This window comes from Euprymna scolopes, chromosome 35 (assembly GCF_053919585.1).
Source record: "Euprymna scolopes isolate OS-2025 chromosome 35, ASM5391958v1, whole genome shotgun sequence".
Classification (NCBI taxonomy): domain Eukaryota; kingdom Metazoa; phylum Mollusca; class Cephalopoda; order Sepiida; family Sepiolidae; genus Euprymna; species Euprymna scolopes.
Window position 1 is genome coordinate 18,784,893 of NC_136516.1, and position 21,025 is coordinate 18,805,917.

Below are 21,025 nucleotides of genomic sequence, written 5' to 3' on the forward strand. Positions count from 1 at the left end.
GTAGTAGTAGTATTTATTTATCTATTTATTTATTTGTACTCATTTTCATACAGGCCATATTCAAAAATGTCTTTCTGTCAGCAATCTGTGATATTCCCAAGAGTTTAGGTGACAATAAGTCTCTTCGAATTCCCAGTACTCTCCACCTCCTTCAATAACATTTGCAAATGAATTTCGTTATCACAATAGCTGTTTATCATTCTGGAATTTAAGTGGCAAAAAGCCCTCTTCGCATTCATCCAGTGGAGGTCACTTTAGTGCTCTTTCTTTCAATTCTCTTTGACCCTTCACGAATACTTTGTGCGGTGCCAGTTTATGCCGCCACTACAATTTTTATTTTATTCATTTTTACTTTTATTGGAGGGGTTCGAATTATACAGTTTCAGTTTTCTTGGTTCCATGTGATGTTACTCTATATTTTTATTACTTCTGTTGTGCTTTCCGGTTAGCGTTTTTAGCTCAGGTGTATTACTTTCCGCATTCAAGGGTTTTCATAAATATTTCAACTGTATTGAATATTGCTATCCATTGTAAATTCTCAGCCATCCCCCTAATTCCAATTTCTCCCATTCTTTTTTCAAAGTTTTTCATGATTGTTCCTAATGCTCATACTATCATTGGTGTTCTGAACTTTTAAGCTTCCATATCCCTTCAGCTCTCTGGTCAGTTCCGTGTATTTGCTCCGCCTCCTCGTTTCCATCTTCGTGATATTCACCCTGTGGGCTGCTGGAACGGCTAATTCGGCGACTTGATAGGATTTTTCATTTCTGTTAGCTATTATAACATTTAGACTTTTTTCTTTCATGAGTTTATCTGTTTTATACGTCGATATTTCATAGGATTTTATGATTTTTGCTTTCAGTTGAGTGGCTTCCGGGCCTTGATAAGCGGTGACCTCCATGTAAAAAAAAAATTGTTTGCATAGTTCCAGTGTATTGCTTCCTAAACTTGATCATGTCTATTTTTATATTCTTTTGGGGATAGCTTTCTTCCTTTACTTATTATGTGGTTTGTCGTTCTGTTCCTTTGTCAACAGTCTGTATTTGTTGTTTTCTTGTGTCTTGTCGATCTTTACTTTGATATGGTTGGTTCTAATTGCCTTATTTTGTGTGGCTGTTATTAGTGATTAAGATTTTTATTTGTTTACGTGTCCCTTTCGCAACCATGTCCAAGTGTTTTCGTGATTCTAACCTTTTTATTATTCTTATAAATCGTTCGTGTTGGTGTTTTTCGTCCCATTTTTGGTTTCTCGCCTTATTCCTTGCCCTTATGTTATGTCTCTCTTGCTCTCTCTCTCTCTCTCTCTCTCTCTCTCTCTCTCTCTTTCTCTGCCTCTCTCTCTTTCTCTTTCTCTGTCTCTTTCTCTTTCTCTTTCTCTTTCTCTCTCTCTCCTCTCTCTCTCTCCTCTCTCTCTCTTTCTCTTTCTCTGCCTCTCTCTCTCTCTCTTTCTCTTTCTCTTTCTCTTTCTCTCTCTCTCTTTCTCTTTCTTTCTCTCTCTCTCTCTCTCTCTTCATTTTTACGGTGTCTCTTGCTGTGGTGATTATCTTTTCTGTGTTCTGCGTTTTCCTATTTTTTTTTCTGTGCCATTCACACAGTCTTCTATACTGCCCCCGTTTTACCTTTTTCAGCATCATCTTTTGTGCACGGTCATTAGTTTCCTAGTCTTCTGTTCGTTGAGATGCCTCAGTTTTTCTTTTTCCAGCCTATACACGGTTCATGGCATCTTACTAGTCATATTACCCATGTTTATTGGGTTTCTCTACATAATTAAGATTTCAGAAGTTTTCTTGGATTTTTTTCCCAATTTTCTTTTTCATTGCTGTTGATTTAATGGTGTCTGCTTAAAAAAATCCTAAATATTTGTAGCTATCATCTTCTCGTCTAAACTTGGCTGGGAAATCCCATACCTTTCATTGTTTCTAGTTTTCTGATTATTATAGTTAGCAGTGTGCACTTTTCCATTCCGAATTCCATTCTGACTGAAGATTCTGGCTGTGTTTATTAGCGGTTCTAGTTCCGTTTTGTTTCTTTGGAAAAGTTTTAGGTCAACCATATACATTAGGTGGTTTATTCTTTCGTCTATATTAGTAAACTTGTATTCGGTTTTGCATTGTTTTTAGTATATTGTTAAGAGGCATCTTGGCTATGATAAACAGAGGTAGTGATAGCGTATATATTTGGAAAACATTTCATCCTATTTTTATATCGGTTATGTACTGTCCTTCAGCTATCAGTTCAAGTTTCCATGTTTTCGTTGCTTTTTATAATGATAATCTTATCTGGTATTTTGCAGATCCTCAAGCATTCTATTATCCATGCTTGAGGGATTGCGCCGTATGTTTCTTGAAGCCGATCTATGCCATGGCTATGTTCTTGTTTCTATTATTTAGTTCTTTAAGGATTTTTGGCATATATATATATATATATATATATATATATATATATATATATATATATATATATACATATATACATATATATATATATATAAAATGTGTTCCTCTTTTTTCTTTTCAGAATCCTTTCTGTCCCACGGGAAATAGTACATGATTAATATAATAATAAAAGGGAGTGGTTTATTATTATTATTATTAGTAGTAGTAGTAGTAGTAGTAGTAGTAGTAGTAGTAGTAGTATTGTTGTTGCTACCGATGCAATTTTATTGTTATCATTATTATTGTTGTTGTTGTTGTCAATGCTATTTTTATTGTTATTATTATTATTATTATTATTACCATTGTTAGTATTATTATCATTATAGTTATTATTAGTAAATGTTGTTATTTTTGTGGTTGTTTTTTGTTATCAATGTAATTGTATTGTTATTAATATTATTGTTGTTATTGTTGTTGTTCTTAATACTATTTTATTATTTTTATTATTATTATTATCATTATTATTATTATCACTATAGTAACTATTAGTTAATATTGTTATTTGTTGTTGTTTTTTTAGAAATGACAAGGAAATTAATTTACAGTAAGAATTTTCTAGGTTAAAAAAAGTTAAGATAATAAGATCTTATTAAAATTATACATTTCGAAAGTTGACATGAAATTGGAGCAAAAGAAGTATAAAAAAAATGAATAAGATAAAAATGCATATATAAAATAGATAACTTACTTCTTTGAGAATTGCTTGGAGGCAACGTGGGTTTGATGAATAAATGAGTGACTCGAAAGAGGAATTTTTTTAAAAAACTTATATTCCATATAATATATATATATATATATATATATATATATATATATATATATATATATATATATAGTGTTCTTTTGTTATTATACTAGCATTTCCGCCCGGCGTTGCCTAGGTGTTTGGAGGGGGATATTGAGCAAAAAAAAAAGCGGTCAATTTTTTTAACTTTGACCCCTATTATGAGCCCTTAACATTTATTGTTTTGGGCTCAAATCAAGTTATTAAGTTAGATCCATGTCCAAGGAACCTATATCTACAATTTCAAATGTTTAGACCCAAAATTGTCGAAGGAGTTTGGTAGAGTTCTCAAAGGTCAAATCGTTGAACTTTGACCCCTTAACAGCCAAATTTCTGGCCGAACACCGATTACAAAACTCTCAATACTCTGTATATCAAATTTCGAGTTTTTAGATTGAAAATTGATAGAGTTATTGCGTAGGGAAATGTACAAAGACAGACAGACAGACAGACAGACCGACACACACAGAGAAACTTTCACGTTTATAGATATATAGATTGTCAATTCTAATTTATCCCAGTAATTCGATCAAAATTCGTGTAACCTTTGGGTTTATTTCCGGTCGCTGGCGGAGATAAAACTAGATTATTCAAGTCTTAGCCCGTTGACTTAGAATAAATGCTTGATGCCAAATAGAATGAGATAGATAGATAGATAGATAGATAGATAGAGCTATATATGTAACAGAGCGCAGTCGCGCATATGCAAATACCGAGCCGTGAGCAAAATGACGTCATGGTAAGGAAAACGCAAAAGACTAAAAAAATAAGGGTAGAGCACGTTAGAAACGTGGTGACGTCACAGCCGTAACGAGAAGTCACGCGTGGCGGAAGAATGAGAAAATAAATGTTATTGTTACAAAAAAGATCGAGTTATTACTTGTCCTATGTTCTTTTGTGACGTAGACTGCTACAACGTATTGGATCCCGTGTGTAAACATGTGTACTACGGCACATATAGAGAGTTGAAAACGTACAAAAGTTATAGGCCGTTGACTTAGAATGAGTCCATTATGCTGAACTTCAAGAATAAATGTAGCCATCTGTTGACTGATCTTATTATACATATTACTCCTTAACTATGCATCGAACGGATGCCATCATACTTATTTCCACCCACCTTATCATGATTAAGGTTCATACAAAATTTCAGGCAGCTCAGCCCAGTAGTTTCTGAGAAAAAGTAGAACGGACAGATAAATGAACAGACTAAGAGACAAAGAAACATCTATAATATAAATCTCACCTGTCTGTTTAAATGCATGTATGTACGTATGTGTGTCTGTAGGTCATGTCATATGCTACTGGTACAATGTAACCCAGTACTACCTGCCTCATGGTCGGGTCACCGGCAACTAAACTGGTTCCCCCACCAGACTTGTTTGGTGAGGAGGGCGGCTAGTCCCCCTGAAGGATTAAAAACAAGACCTTCCAAAAGGCGAATGAACTCTTTTCTCAGGGCCAACAGCCAATTAGCACTGTGTGTGTTTGTGTGTATGTGTGTGTTGAGGTGGAGAGGGCTCCCGTAAGCTGTGGTGAAGGCAACCTTTCTAGGAGAAGCAAATTTCTGATTAAAAAAAAAACATAAAACCGGAGACCAGTACCCGCATTAAGCTGGTCTGCAGTTTAACTTGTTGCTGGCTATCTTGCTCTTGCTTGATCTCAATATTTTGAACCGGGAGAGAGATTTATCCCTGCAACTTATGTGCATGATAGTGACTACCTACATGAAAGTGGTATTGTGCTTTGTTTGGGGTGGAAATTTTTTTTAAATATACATATATATTTAAAATATATATATATATATATACATATATATATATAATATAAAGCTGAATGTGTGTGTGTGTGTGTTTGGTCACGTATAGGCTCCTATATGGTTGACTATATAAAAAAAACTGATTACATATAATGATAAAAGATTATCGAGACACAGGAATGGGTATGTTTGATCTTGCAGAATAGTGGTTCATAAAAATTGTGGGGTCTGCGTTCGCGCCTGGTCCACAAAGTATGGAAATAAAAAAATTTAAAAATTAAAAAAAAACGTTTACAAGTGTTTTTGATATAGATGTACATAATAATATTTTGATAAGTATGTTTTAACTTAAATAGGGTAGGTATAATAAAATAGTGGGGTCTGCGTTCGCGCCTGGCCTCCATAGAATTGAAATAGGCACAAACTTTAATAAAGACTTTTCATATCTATCTGCGTAAGTATACTTTGATAATTATGTTTCAGTTTGAAGAAATATGGTACAATAAAATTATGGGTTGTTCGTTCGCGTCTGACCTCCATAGAATGGAAATATGTCACAAAGTTTAACAAGGTTTTTTAATATAGATCCACAGAATATTGTGATAAGTGTTTCAGTGTGAACAGGTATGGTATAATAAATTATGGGGTTTATCTATTTTATTTTTACTTTCATCATATTTTGCTTTGGTTTTGATAACCCCAAATTCGAAGCTATCTGTTTACAACCCTTCCTTTTCATAACCTATCATACTTTCATAAATCAGAGTCCATTTTCTGTAGGCTGTTTTTGAACCCAGTCAACGATGGGTACTTTTGCTAGTATAAACATTACTGTTTTAAAAATGATCAAAAAAAAATGTTATATATGTCCAAATAAATTATGGGCGACTTTCTAAGTAAAGAAAAGAAATGAGTTTCGAGACAAAGCCACTATTTAACCTTATTCATCGTTTAAAAAATATGTGTGTGTGTGTGTGTGTGTGTGTGTGTGTGTGTGTGTGTGTGTGTGTGTGTGTGTGTGTGTGTGTGTGTGTGTGTGTGTGTGTCAAGGGTTTGAGATTTAACATTTTATCTATAAATAATTTACATGACTGAAATGGGAAATAAAATAAGAAATTTTCTATTCTCTCGAACACTTTATCCATACGACCACAAATTCATCTTAAAAATTCATTAACTAATCAGTTTTAATTAAGTTTGGATATGAACTAAAAATAAAAAGTACATTAAATTTTAGTTACCATATTTTTTGTGTTTATCTTATAAATACTGTTTGGCATTTGTGCCGTGTACTTACCGTGCTGAAATAATAACGTTATTTAGAAAGTCATTCTTAATAGGGAAAGGCTTTCTAACTATTCGGTACTTTCACCTAACAATTTGATTAAAAAAAAGATACCATAAAATTTAACTTGAAAATCCTATCTAAACTGTAGGATGGCTCGTACACTGCACAAGCACCATTATCATTATTATTATTATTATTATTATTATTATTATTATTATTATTATTATTATTATTATTATTATTATTATTATTATCATTATTATTATTATTATTATTATTATTATTATTATTATTGTTATCATTATTATTATTATTGTTATTATTATTATTATTATTATTATTATTATTATTATTATTGTTGTTATTATTATTATTATTGTTATCATGATTATTATTATTATTGTTATTATTATTGTTATTATTGTTATTATTATTATTATTATTATCATTATTATTATTATTATTATTATTATTATTGTTATCATGATTATTATTATTATTGTTATTATTATTGTTATTATTGTTATTATTATTATTGTTGTTGTTATTATTATTATTATCATTAATGTTATTATTATTATTATCATTATTATTATTATTATCATTATTATTATTATTATTATCATTATTATTATTATTATTATTATTATTATTACAATAATGAAAAAAATGTACTTCATGGGGAACGTGGACACTGTGTAAACGGGGTTTAATTTAATAGTTGCTCCTTAAAAAGTGAATAGGCAAAAGGTTTTCATTGGTTTATTTAATCTCGAAAACTTTTTTGAAGGTACTATTTGAGGCCCCTCAAAAAGAGGCGAAAAGCATTATTTTAATATGTATGAAAAAATAAATGTAACAAAAAATGAAAATATTTAGTGTGGGAAATCTATATAATTATAAAACTCAAAGGACCTTGTAACGGGTGTTGTAACCCAACATCCGGTTTGCGAATTCCGGTTGCGCATGCGTACATAAACATAAACCCATAACGTAATACGGAAATGAACGATATAAAAACGCAGAAACTATTAACAATTGTTTATTTGGGTAAAAAATTGTTAATACGTTCAGGATTTTTTTATATCGTTCATTTCCGTATTACGTTTAAGTTATTTTAACGCAATTTTCTTACAAATAAATTTACGTTAACCCGTTGACAACCATAACAGCATTTTATAACAGCGATTTAACCACGTTCTTCCTTTTTTTTAAATTTATTCTCCATTTTTAATACACCTTTCTTAAAAAACATTCATACATTTTCTTCTACACTACCAACGTAACCCCGAAAATGTTTTTTATTTGCGTTACAAATAATCAACGCGACAATAAAACGTATTGTTTTACTATGTACGTTTTCAGCGACCCAATTGTTTTTTGTTTTTTTTCAAGTTTGAATTAAAAGATATATCAAAATTTGAATTTAACTTTAAGTATTATGGTTTCTGTTCAGTGCACATTTACCTATAAGTATGGCAACCCACTTATAATTCAATGACTGTAAGGTTGTTTTTTTTTCAAAAGTAAACAATTATAAACAGAACGACTCATAGAAATCTATCTATATTCTTTTTTCATTTTAATATAGAAATGTTTCTGTTGTGTGACAACAACTATTTTCTTTACGTCACAAGTGTCACGCTCATACATTAATTGCATAGCTAATATAACATACTGACCCAACGGGTCACGGGTAGTCTAGTATAATAATAAAAATAAATTAAAATGAAATGAAAATAGAATGAAAATAAGTACAAAATAAAAGTATGAATCAAATTGATTCAAAGAAATAAAAAAATCGAAAAATAAATGTTTACTATATTTTCTTAGTTTTTAATCAATGTTCACATTATAGTATGATTGTCTTTTAGTAATTATGTGAACTTCATTGCCGTATTCATGTATTCTGCACTGATATGAAAATGAAGACTATAGCGAAGTATAAGATTCCTAACAATGTAACTGATGAAAATACACTACACGTTTGATGAAACATATGGGGGGGGGGGGAATGGACATAGAAGAACAGAAAACCAAAACTTTAAATGTAATTTCTGTATTAAAAGGAATAGTTATTTAAATATCTCAACATTGTGAGGGAAGATCAAGTTCCCCAACAAGGGGCACACTAGATAGGAACAAAAATAAAAATCGTCTTAGTCATGAAGGATTTCTCCTCCATCGGCCTAGGACAGAAAAGGTGAATTATAGCATCAGAACAGATACTACACTGTGATCTTGTCCGGACGGCCAAAAATTGTTTGTGCTTTATGTTTCTTTAATTGTTTGTTCTCTAAATTCATAATTCAGTTTTATCATTATTAGACTGTATATTGCTTTAAAATTACGTAATTTTACATAAATAATATTTATATTTTATATTGAATAAATTTCAGTTTCATTATTAATCGAATTGGGTTCCTTTCTTTTCTTTTTTAACATGTTTTAATGTTCTTTTTTAAAAATGCCGTCATATAGTATCGACAGTAACAGTTCGACAAATCTTACCTACATTGCCTGCAGGCATTTTTCAGTTAACAGGCCTTCCATATCTCGGTGGCTGTGGTCAAACTTTATCCTCAGCATGTTGTTTTCTTTCTTTTTTTTCATCTTCTTTCCTGTCATGTTGTAAAGTTGGAGAAAGAAAAGTCTGTTTGTAAAGATCCGCGCGTTGTCTCTCAGCGGTTGTATTTTGAAATGTTGGAACGTGGCGTTGGCTACACCAAATTAATGTCAAAGGTGTGAGTTCCATTATAGAAAGAAATAAATAGGAAACCGTTATTTTCCAAATATTGCTTGCTTCTTATTTGTTTGTTTGTTTTTTACTGTCCATTACGACTGCCATGAAATTAACAAAACCCCGCCGACACACGTCCATCTCGCCCGATCCTATACTTTCTTCTCGACTACACGCTGGCCGTAGTCAGCCATTTCTCGTCTCCAATTTCATACGTTCATCTTTTTCGGCGCGCACTTTTGCTTTTCTCGTACCATGTTTTTCTTTTTTATTATTATTCTTTTTCTTGTCATGCAAGCCCGACCAAATTTCCTAATTTGTATATGTGTCTTTTTTTCGGCTACTGCTGCAAATATCTTCACAAGCCAGCTACTCTACAGCTCCTGCTGATATTTTTCCATGCGCCCATACGCGCTCTGTTACACACCGGGTTCTCGCTGACGAAAAGAAAGCGTTTCTGAACCGGAAACAGTATAGTTCCTTGTAATAATTGTTATATACCTAAATGAATTAACCCTTCACCGCCAGAATGTTTTTATGCAATAATTTTTTAACCATGAAACCCACACGTGATGGAAGTTAGCATGCAAAAAACGCACGAACATTATCTATCTATTATATATATAAAAGTGAACGTGTCTGTGCGTGTGTGTGTGTGTACATTTCCTACGCAATAACTCTGTCAATTTTTAGACTACAGACTTGAAATTGTATATACAGGGTGCTGAGATTTGGGTACATCTTTGTAATCGTTTTTCGGCCAGAAATTTGGCTGGTAAGTGATTAAAAGTTCAACGATTTGATCTTTGAGAACTCTGCCAAACTCCTCCGACAATTTTTTGTCTAAGCACTTGAAACTTTAGATATAGGTTCCTTGGACATAGATCTAACTGTTTTTGCTCGATTTTTATCCAAAACAAAAAAAAAACGCCGGGCTGAAATGTTATTATAAAAAATGTATTTTACTAAATGATTTTCTCTCTGAGGATAAGAGCCATGCTTTGAAACTTCATGGAATAAGTAAATAATCTTTTCTAATTTGTATACCTTGTTTCAGATAATAAATGTTGTAAAAAAAAATTGGTAAATTTTTAACTTCATTAATATTTTCATGCACTATTTTAAATATCGTGCCTTTTTATCCGCTTAGTATTTTTCTATAAACATTAGTATTAAATTTTATATATCACATTAAGTTTCCAAAATTCTTCATTTTGTAAATTTTTACTTCTTGCTTATATATATATATATATATATATATATATATATATATATATATATATATATATATATATATATATATATAATAGGACAACAAGAGTATGAAATGAAGACACAAAACTATATATTGGTAGATATAGAATGGATCATTTATTTAATAATGGAATACAGGCAAAATTTGGGGGATAGAAGGGACTCTTTATGCCAGGGCATTTTGAAGCCTAACGCTTCTCATCAGAAGAGTAGAGAAGGTGCTAGGTAGTATGGGGAAGATGCGGTATCTAGCGTAAGGTTCATTAGGGATGAAAGAGATTAAGAGAAATTATAGAATGTTGAGGGAAGCTTTATCCGGATAAGTCTCCTTCGTGGAATTGAACTTTCTCTTTTCCTTTTAAATTAAGCTATATATATATATATATATATATATATATATATATATATATATATATATGTGTGTGTGTGTGTGTGTGTGTGTGTGTGTGTGTGTGTGTGTGTGCATATTCCAGGTAGAAAGATATCCAAAAATTAAGAATAATTTAATTTCAACAAGGGCCGTTGATAGTGCCCAATCAACGAGAGCAAATTATAGTTTTTATTTTTCTTTATGTAAGTAAAATCATATCTTGCTACAATGCGCAGACAGTTTCAATCATATTTGACCTCATAAGGCAAGAAGAATTAAAACGCAAAAATTAAATTTGAAAATGGTCTTGAAACTTTTTAAGTTTTGCATTTTAATTCTTCTTCCCTGATGAGACCAAATATGATTGAAACGGTCTGCACATCGTAGCAATATATGACTGTATTTACATAAAGAACAATATATATATATATATTTATATATTACTAACTAGCTCTACCTACGTATTGAGCACTTTTGAAGTAAATACTTAAAGTTTATGCATAAATCTATACTTTCGTATATTAGGTTTATGTAAGTAAATGAAGCTCGATTTGTTGGCATAAAGAGCATATATATATTTTGTTACAGAACTTTGTAGATGAAGATTGATGAGTTGTATTATATCGAATATAGAGCTACGCATAAAAGTATTGATTAACAATCATTTTAAAGTGACAGTCTTTAGAAGGTTTTAGGTTCAATCCTTAGTACATGTGATAATATATAAGAAAAATATATAATTAATGAAAAGCTGATCCTGCCTGATGGAAGGAGAACAATCTACTTTCTATAGTAAATATACAGACTCATTTCCAACTTCCGTATACTTTCCTCCAATATAATTCAACATAAAGCTACACAAGTTCGTAAAGATGCACATCAAGAAGGTCGGGGATTGCATCGGCCGAAACGTTGTAGAAACAACAACTAGGGCGATATAAACAGTCCGAATAATCCAAAGATGTAGCGTATATTGTTCATTGTAGTTATTCGAGTTATTTTATCTTATTTTCGTGCTCTAAACGCTCGGCGTGTCGTCATCTATTGGACACGTCCTTTCCGCCGTGCAAGTCGCTACCGTCTTTGCAGTCGGCGTTGTTCACGTATCAATCATTTCTCGCATTCCGTCGTCGTCGTCATCGTCGTCGTCGTCGTCGTCGTCGTCGTCGTTGTGTTTGTACCATTCCGGGCGATTTCTTTCGTTCTTTGTTTCGTTGGTCCAGCCTCTCCATCGTCACTTTTCTTCGACAAGTGCCCCGTCGAGTGTCCTTCAGATGGCGAACAACCTTTTTACAACTGGCCGTTAGCGCAACAAACCGTTTTCGCAAGTAGCGTATATGACATTCGCCGCCATAACACATCCATCATTTCAAAGCGGCGGTTTGTCAATAGACGGGCGACAGCGTGTGCTTCAATCTCTAACTTGCATTAACGGACATCTTTGACTTAGTCTGCGGCAGTTTTTCCATTCAAATCCTCAACTTTAGAAGAAGCATTTCTTTTGTTCGTATTATTTGGATTAATCGGACTACTGTTCCGATCTGTAGTGTGATTTTCACAACGTTTCGGTCGATGTAACCTCCGACTTTCTTCAGGTGTATCTTGTAGAACTCGAGAACGTTTCTGTCTAATTCAGGAATTTGAGCGCAATTTCGAACGAAGCCCTTTATTCCGCAACAACCCGTGGCGCAGTGTTTAGAGTACTTGGAAAAATCAACTGTAAAAAGTGATATTCTCCTGAAGGTTGAAGGTTCAATTCTCAGTGTGAGCTACCGAAAAATACAATTGCGAATTACTTAGGACCTCTATCAAGTTATGGCTGAATGAACAAGAGCATGCTACCTCCGTGAAGTAAATACAGGGTTCCGTTCGAAATTCCGTCCAAAATTCCCGACTTCGACAGAAATATGTCTGAGTTTAACAAGATACATCTAAAGAAGGTCGGAGGTTAGATCTACCGAAACGTTGTGAAAATAACATTCAAGATGAAAACAGCAGTCTGATAAATCCAAATGATATGAATATCCAATCATCATCTCAAAAATTCAGAAAGGTCATTTTCTTTTGTGTTTCATTTTCTCTACGCCGATAAATACGTTGATAAACCGGTTCCCGTAAGATCACCAAAGTGACGTCGAGTCTGGTCAGTACTCAGATGAGTGACCGTTTGAGAATACCTGGTGCTGTGTGTAAAAACCGGTTTTAGTTCGTATTATTTGGATTCTTCGGACTATTGTTCTTATCTTAAGTATTATTTTCACAACGTTTCGATCGATGTAACCTACGACCTTCTTCAGGTATATCTTATCGAACTGAGGAATCTTTCTGTCGAACTCGTGAATCTTTCTATCGTCCTTGCGCAAACACATGTGACGTAGTGGATAAAATACTTGGTAAATTCAGTTGTAAACTTACACTATTTTGAAAACTGAATGTTCAATCTCCAGTGAGGTCCATACTTAAAATACAATTATGAATTTTTTTTTTTTTTTTTACGTGGAGGTCACCTCTCATCAAGGCCCGGAAGCCGCTGGGGGATAAGGGTTATTGCGTGTATAGTAATCAATGGGATAGTATCGTAGTAATTGTTAGTATTGGAGATTTGATAAAGAGTCTTACTTAAGGGGGCGATACATCAGGAATTTGTTTATGTTGGACTTGAAGACATCCAAGTTGTAGTCAGGTGGGAAACAGGCAAAGGGAAGAGAGTTCCACGGGCGTGCACTTCTAAGAAAGAAACTTTGTTCATGGAATCTACCTTTTGATTTAAGCACAGATAAATAGTAAGGAATATTACTGACAGTGGTTTCCGCTAGACAGGTGTTTTTCGTGAAAGATTGGCGAGGGGAGGACCAGAGTTTGGAGCTCAGACGAGTACTTGCCATTACTTACGACTTTTACGCAGAATGAGAACATGTTACCTTCGTGGATTAAAAAAAGCGTCTCGTTCGAAATTCGGTGCAGATACCCCAGTTTGACAGAAATCTCTCCGAGTTTGACAAGATACACCTGAAGAAGGCGGGAGTTTACATCGATCGAAACATTGTAAAAATAACACTTAAGATGAGAATGGCAGTCTGAAGATTACAAATAATACGAATAATCAATCCTTATCTCAAAAATTCAGAAACTGGTTTTAGTTTTTTACAAGACTGAGACCTGCACGCACTTGTAATTACAATAAATAATGGTATGTTTGTTGTGGTCTTCGCCGACTAGACACTAAGCAGCGATAGATACCGGATTCCGGATAAGAAAATATAAGTGTTACGTTTAAAAAAGCACTTTTTTTTCTTTTTTTTTTTTACTTCATAGCTACCATGGTTCAGGAAAACAACGCATTTAAAATTTCCGATTTAAATACATAAGAGATAGGGTGGATGTTAGCAACCTTAACTCGTTTCTTTTCGGAGTAATGGAAACCAATTCCAATAACAGAATCGAGTCACTCTTACTTACCCTCAATTACTAACAGAAATAAAAGATCTCAACTTACAAAATTAGACAAGAATCTTTAACTACTTTACGAGATATTCTTGAATACGAAGGGTATTCCAAAAGTAATCACCCCAGTTTTTTTTATTATTATTTTACCCGAATTGATAAAAGAAGATTTCAAATTGGATTGTTATGATAATCGTGTCTAACAGGGATCTGTTGAGAGTTGAGTAGTTGAGTTGATTACGCATGTCTGAATATGCAACGAAGCAGGCAACAATAATCCCAAAGTCTAGCAGGCTGAGGGAATAAACAAGATTAGAATACTTTCTTGCATCTATGAGTCTCTACAATGAAGGGGTGGGGTTTTGCCGCTTGTCGGGTAAGCCGGGAGTAGGTACGTTGAGGGAGCAGCAGTGCTATGAGTTCATCAGAGCACATTCCATTTAAGTACTTGTAAAACAGGTACATGATGCAACATTGCGGCGATGTGACAGAAGTTGGAACTTGGTCGACAGTGCGAGACTTATTAAGTTTTAGACATTTTTGAACCATGTCTTAGTGAAAGTGCACCTACTCGTAGCTCAGATATGGCAACAAATACTTCGTGCATGGCTTTGTAGATGTATACGATACTCTCAAGTATGAGCAAGGAACAAATAGGCTTATCCAGAATTTATCTAGTCTGGTGGAATATCAAGATTTGTACTGTTACTCGAAGTACCATCACTTGCAGAAGGTACACCATTTCTTATGAAAGCGAATGCGTGTTAAACATACTGAACAGATCTTATTTGAGCCGCGAATACTATGCTGGTGTGTATGTGTGCGAATGTGTGTTTGTATGTCTGTTTTGAGATATGTATAGGCGTGTGGATAGGAAGGTACGCATGTGTAAGGGTTGCGTAGGCAAAAAAGTTTTTGTTACTGACATAAGACTCATGTAAATTTAATGAAGCGATGGAAATAAATAAAAAAAAGACTGAATAATTTGTGTGTGTGTTTTCTATTGTTTCTATTCGTTCACACGGGTCTGATACCGGGTTCTGGTTTTGCAAACAACGCAAACATGTGGAACGAGATAAATACGCTTCGTGAATTGCATTTGATCTAATTGATCAATTTCTCTCTGCCTTCTTCTTCTCTCTCTCTCTCTCTCTCTCTCTATATATATATATATATATATATATATATATATATATATATATATATAGTGACGCCAAAACGAAAGTCCGCACCTGTTATATTTCAAAAACCGCAGGTTTAAGCTAAATTAAATGTCTGTTTAAACAACCTATACCCTATTTGATTCGCTTTTTATTCCTCTATAATTTTACCTGTTCATATTTGACTTTTAATTGAAGTATCCTAGTGTTCACGTCAATTTAAAAAATCGACTTCAACAGGAACTAGATTGAAATTTTGAAATTCACCAGCTGTGACAATCAAGCTTTGGTAGGGTGTATTCTAATTCCTGCTGTACCTGTTCATTTGAACCTGAAATCATAGAAATTGGTCAGTCATCTCATAAGATGTATAGCAATAACATATTAAATTTTCAAGCGTCTACGGCAATTTTAAATGCCTGCGCAATAAAAAAAAAGTCTGGAAATTTATTTAAGGCACCTTGTAGATTTGTTACTTATGATCAAGTTATCTGAGTTAGTTGAACGGTTCTATAAACTATGACGAATCAAATGTGTTTTAAGAATATGGATAGATTTAGTCAACGTCGGGTACTTTTGCTAGAATATATATATATATATATATATATATATATATATATATATATATATATATATATATATATGTATATACCGTTATGCAACATTTACCGTTAGTTTTATATACCAGTTATTCGTATGAATATTGTACACATACACAAAGATGACGGCAGGGTAATGGATGTATATATACACACGCCCATTGTCTTCTTAAATGTATTAAGTTTATTAACCATAAGCTTATATATGCATGTTACGTCAGTATTGTATTGTCTACTCTGTATATACAGTCCTTACAATATAGGTGCATATATACCGCAGTCGTCTTGTATATATTGTATGCGTGTATATACGATGCTCATATTGAATAGCGTGTATATTAAACTTGTAGCAGTAAATATTGTATATATATAATATTGTATATATATATATATATATATATATATATATATATATATATATATATATATATATATATATATATATATATACTTCGGAGTAGTTTTTATTTAACAATCAGTGGTTATGTAAACGTGAGATTGTAGGTTTACAAAATATTACTGGCAGTAATATTCTTTGACTTTCCATGTCTCACTGACTTTAGCAAATAGGGTGCATACCTTTATAACTATTTGCTAATATTTTCACTCCTCTGATGAGATGGTAGACATCGAAACCCTATAGGTTAAGGAGATAAACTTTCTAAAACATTCTTTGTCTTGCTTAGAATAATAAAAATTCTTTGATATGAAACTCAACCACTTCATTTCATTTCAATGAGAGTTTTTGGAAATTCATTGAATTACAATTTAATATATATATATATATATATATATATATATATATATATATATATATATAAATTAAAATTGTAAGTTGAAATTTACAATTAAATTTTTTGTTCGACTGAATACTCCAAAAACAATTTACAAAGTCCTTATTCCGTGAGGTTTCAAAGAATAATATTCCTGTTTTTGTTCTAATCAGAGGATATAACGTAATCAGCAAATTATTCTGATAGATAGATAGATAAGACATACATACATACATACATATATACATACATGCATACATATATGCATATATACATACATATATACATACTTGCATGCATGCATGCATGCATGCATGCATAGATAACCTAATAGACAGATAGATAGATAGACAGATAGACAGATAGATAGATAGATAGATAGATAGATAGATAGACAAATAGATAGAGAGACAGATAGATAGATAGATAGATAGACAGACAGACAGACAGACAGATAAATAGATGGATAGATAGAGGGATAGATAGATAGATAGACAAATAGATAGACAGACAGATAGATAGATAGATAGATAGATAGATAGATAGATAGACAGACAGATAGATAGATAGATAGATAGACAGACAGATAGATAAATAGATAGATAGATAGACAAATAGATAGATAGATAGATAGATAGATAGATAGACAAATAGATAGATAGATAGATAGATAGATAGATAGATAGATAGATAGGTATGTGGACAGTGTGGGTGTGTCGAACACATACGATATATAAATAACAGATATGAATAAATGAATGAAGATATATTGTAACCTGTGGACAAGTTTGGATTTGTCTTATTTTGATCTCATAAATAAAAAAAAAGCATCGATAACACCGTTCGATCGACAACCACGTGATATAATCTAACCAGTTTTGTCGGTGACGAAACAATACACGGCAGACATTTTGATCAGAATAAAAGTATGTGCGTACTCTTTTGCAAGTATATCGCTGTAAAAAAAAAGGTGGGAGCTGTAAAGTATTTTGTTTGAATTTTTTTTTTTTTTTGAAAACCGTGTAATACTATATCAGTTTTATTAAATTGAAAACTCAGTTGTTGTTTTTTTTAATCATTTTTTTCTGAGACTTTTGGCGACGTCTACCCTGATAATAAAAGTAAAATTTGTAATTATTTTTCCTTTTTTATTTTCTTCCTTATTTTGTTGGTGTTATTAAGTCTAGGGCTGGTAGCACGTGACGCCATAATCACGTTGACGCACCGTTTCCCGTTAGATCACAGAAGTTAAGCAACCTTAAGCTTGTTCAGTAATAAAATGGGTGACCATTTGGGAATTCCGTGTGCTGTATATGCTCTCCGTTTATTTCAGCATTGTTTCTGGTTGTCCTCAAACAGTGCCGGTCCAGGAGAGGTGTGGTTTAGGATTGCGCAACCCTTGCCTCACAATTACGCACGCAGCCACCCTTGCAGGGGGTATTTATTGCCTCTTGATACTGAACGGAAGCATCCACTGGTGGCACGCAGAAGAAAAAAGAAATGACGCGGACGATCCCGTTGATGATTATATCACAATCAGATTTAATGTGTTTTACGTGTTTGGCGGGAAAGTGCAATAGAAGTTTTTCATAAACTTTGAAGGCATTATTTATTTAGTTAAATTTGAAACAAAAAAGAAAATTAACATATACAGCATTAGTCGGGTTTTTCAAATACTAGAAGATGCACCCGACGTTGCCTGGTATTAAACGTAATGTTAAATTCCTTTTTAAAAAAAATGAAATAAAACACCGGAACGAAACTGAGACATGTGCATACGAGTACTATGTTTTTTTTTCTAAAAATTTCACTATTTTTAAGTAAAAAAATATTCGAGAAGACAGTAAGTCAATTACGATAACCATTCGGCAAGCGTGACACGCCTTGAAAAAGATGTTTTTAAACCGAGTTATATTTAACATAAGAAATCTGTAGTGTGGACCATTCACGCAAGCGCAATCTGGAAACAGTTAGCAAACAGAGAAAAATACGATGGCTCCCACGTACCAATTTTTCAATTTTTACCTCCTTCGAATCCATATTTCCGGATGGAAACTGATTAAAAGGTTTTCCACATATCTGACTACCTTATATACTTATATATATATTTCAAGTCTGTAGATTAAAAATTCATTGAGTATATAGGTTGAGAAGTGTCCTCGCACACGCATATTTTCACTTTTATAGATATAGTATACATTAACCTCACAAAATAATGAGCTGTATTAAGTTTCAAATGGCACAGTTTAGCGAAATGGCGATATTCGAGTAAACCAATGGTTATATACCCTTTGAATTACGTTGCATTTCAAGCAGTGGTTTTCGTTGATTTGAGTTTTAAAGTTTACTTAGCGATTGTGCAGTATAGATAAAAAAAAGAGGGTAGGAAAACAAATATTGAATATAACTATTACCAAACGCAAGAAAAGTTACTTTTCTATTTCCTTACGTATTTTTGTGTTTTAAGGTTATTGAATATTTAAATTTCATTTAAATCTTTCGATTTCAGTTGCTTTGAGATTCTGGACAGATAAATACCAGTCGAGAATACGTCTTCGACAATCAGTCTACCAGGAATTGGGCCATTTCGCTGACCTTTTTCAGTTGAGGTATTTGTTCCGGGGAAATTTTAGAAGGTTCACTCTCCCAGACCTTGCTTCTCCTCTCTTGAATAGAATGAGTTTATTGCTTATTGCCTGAGTCGCTCTTGTCGTGGAATATCATAGGAGCTGCTCAGGCAATTTTAAATAGGCCTTAGTGTTTCTCCTTTAAAGGCACTAGAATGATTCTCCTCTCTTTCCAACCACGTGCCACCTTCTTTTGGTGGGAAGAAAGTAAATACAGCGATCTGCTACATTCATTTGAAGTTGGATCGAGATTCCGTACTCGACAATCAGTGCGACAGAACCTGGGTCATTATGGTGGCCTTATAGCTGTCGTGCTGAGGTATTCGTCCTGAGTAGTGCTAGGACGTCCACGCTCCTAGAGGATAATGGTAGAATCCTTAGAAAATGACCTCCATACCGTAGTGGAATGGGGCCATAAATCGATGGCCACATTTAATGCTAGTAAGACTAAGCTGCTCTCTTTTAACAATTAAAAGAAGCTTCACCAACTACCGACACCCATGACAAATAATCATCTACCTGAGACAGTCCTTCCTACAAACGCCTTGGCTTAACATTTACAGGCGATATGAACTGGAACAAATACATTGACGACATTCTAGAAGGCTACTCACACCTGAGATTATCATGTACCTCTATAAGGCCACCATTAGTCCATACATGAAGTATTGGCTGATGCTTCTGCCATTATAGTCCCCCCTCTTTTGGACAGGATCCAAAAAATACTTATCAATCTAATAGGTCCCACTTTGTCAACTAAGTTCTAACCACTGTCCCATCGCCACAATGTTGTATCTCTGTGCCTGTTTTACAAGTATTTTAATGAAATGTGCTCTGATGAACTCGTTGCACTTGTGCCCCCTCGATGTGCATATTCCTGACAAAACCGCTTAGCAACAAAATTGCATCCCTTCACTGTTGATGTCCCTGAATACCAGAAAGCTTTCTGTTCTAATAGTTTCTTCTCTCAAACAGCTAGACTTTGGAATTCCCTTCCTACTGCCTGCCTTCCTGGCTGCATTGATACGCATAAGCTTAAATATAACGTAAACCGATATCTTGTTAATCTTTCCTAGGCATGCTCCCAAATAGTAGCCCCTTATGTCCAATTGGCGATATGCCTGGTTAGGGGGTGAATGTGCGTAAAAAAAAATAGTTTATTGCTTACTCCATGAGACGCCATGACGGCAGAATGCCGTCGGGGATGCAAAATCAACTTTTAATAGACCATATAAGCTCCTATTTTAGGGACACTGTACTACTTTCCGAGTTTGCATCACATCTTCCTGTGATGTCAAAGAAGTAAATAATGGCAGGCGGACAGTTTTCCTGAAATCACCGAGATTTGATTGATGAGTTTTTCGTATTTTGGGATGGATAAAACCAAAGAAACAAAAAAAAACTGTTTTAAATGAGATATTAATTAAATTTTCTGTCAAACTGGAGGAGCAAAATGAAGAAAAACAAATTGCAATCAAACTTAAGTCATATCCGGAAAGGCGGCGGCGTAATTGCGAAAGCAAACACTAGCCACATGGTTTCGTCGATTTCAGAGTGGTGACAGAGATATGTGTGACAAAGTGCGCTTCGGACATTTATGGATGAAGCAACGGTCATCAATAATGGTAAAAGTGCACTGAGAATGATGGTGACTATGTAGAAAGATAACTTCTGAAACACAAACATCGCTCGTTTACATGGTACTACTCCCGTTTCCGTAGTTCATCAACGATTCAGTATTTTAGTAAAAAAGAGATCTTACTTTTGGAAGGAGCATCGTATATATGCACAC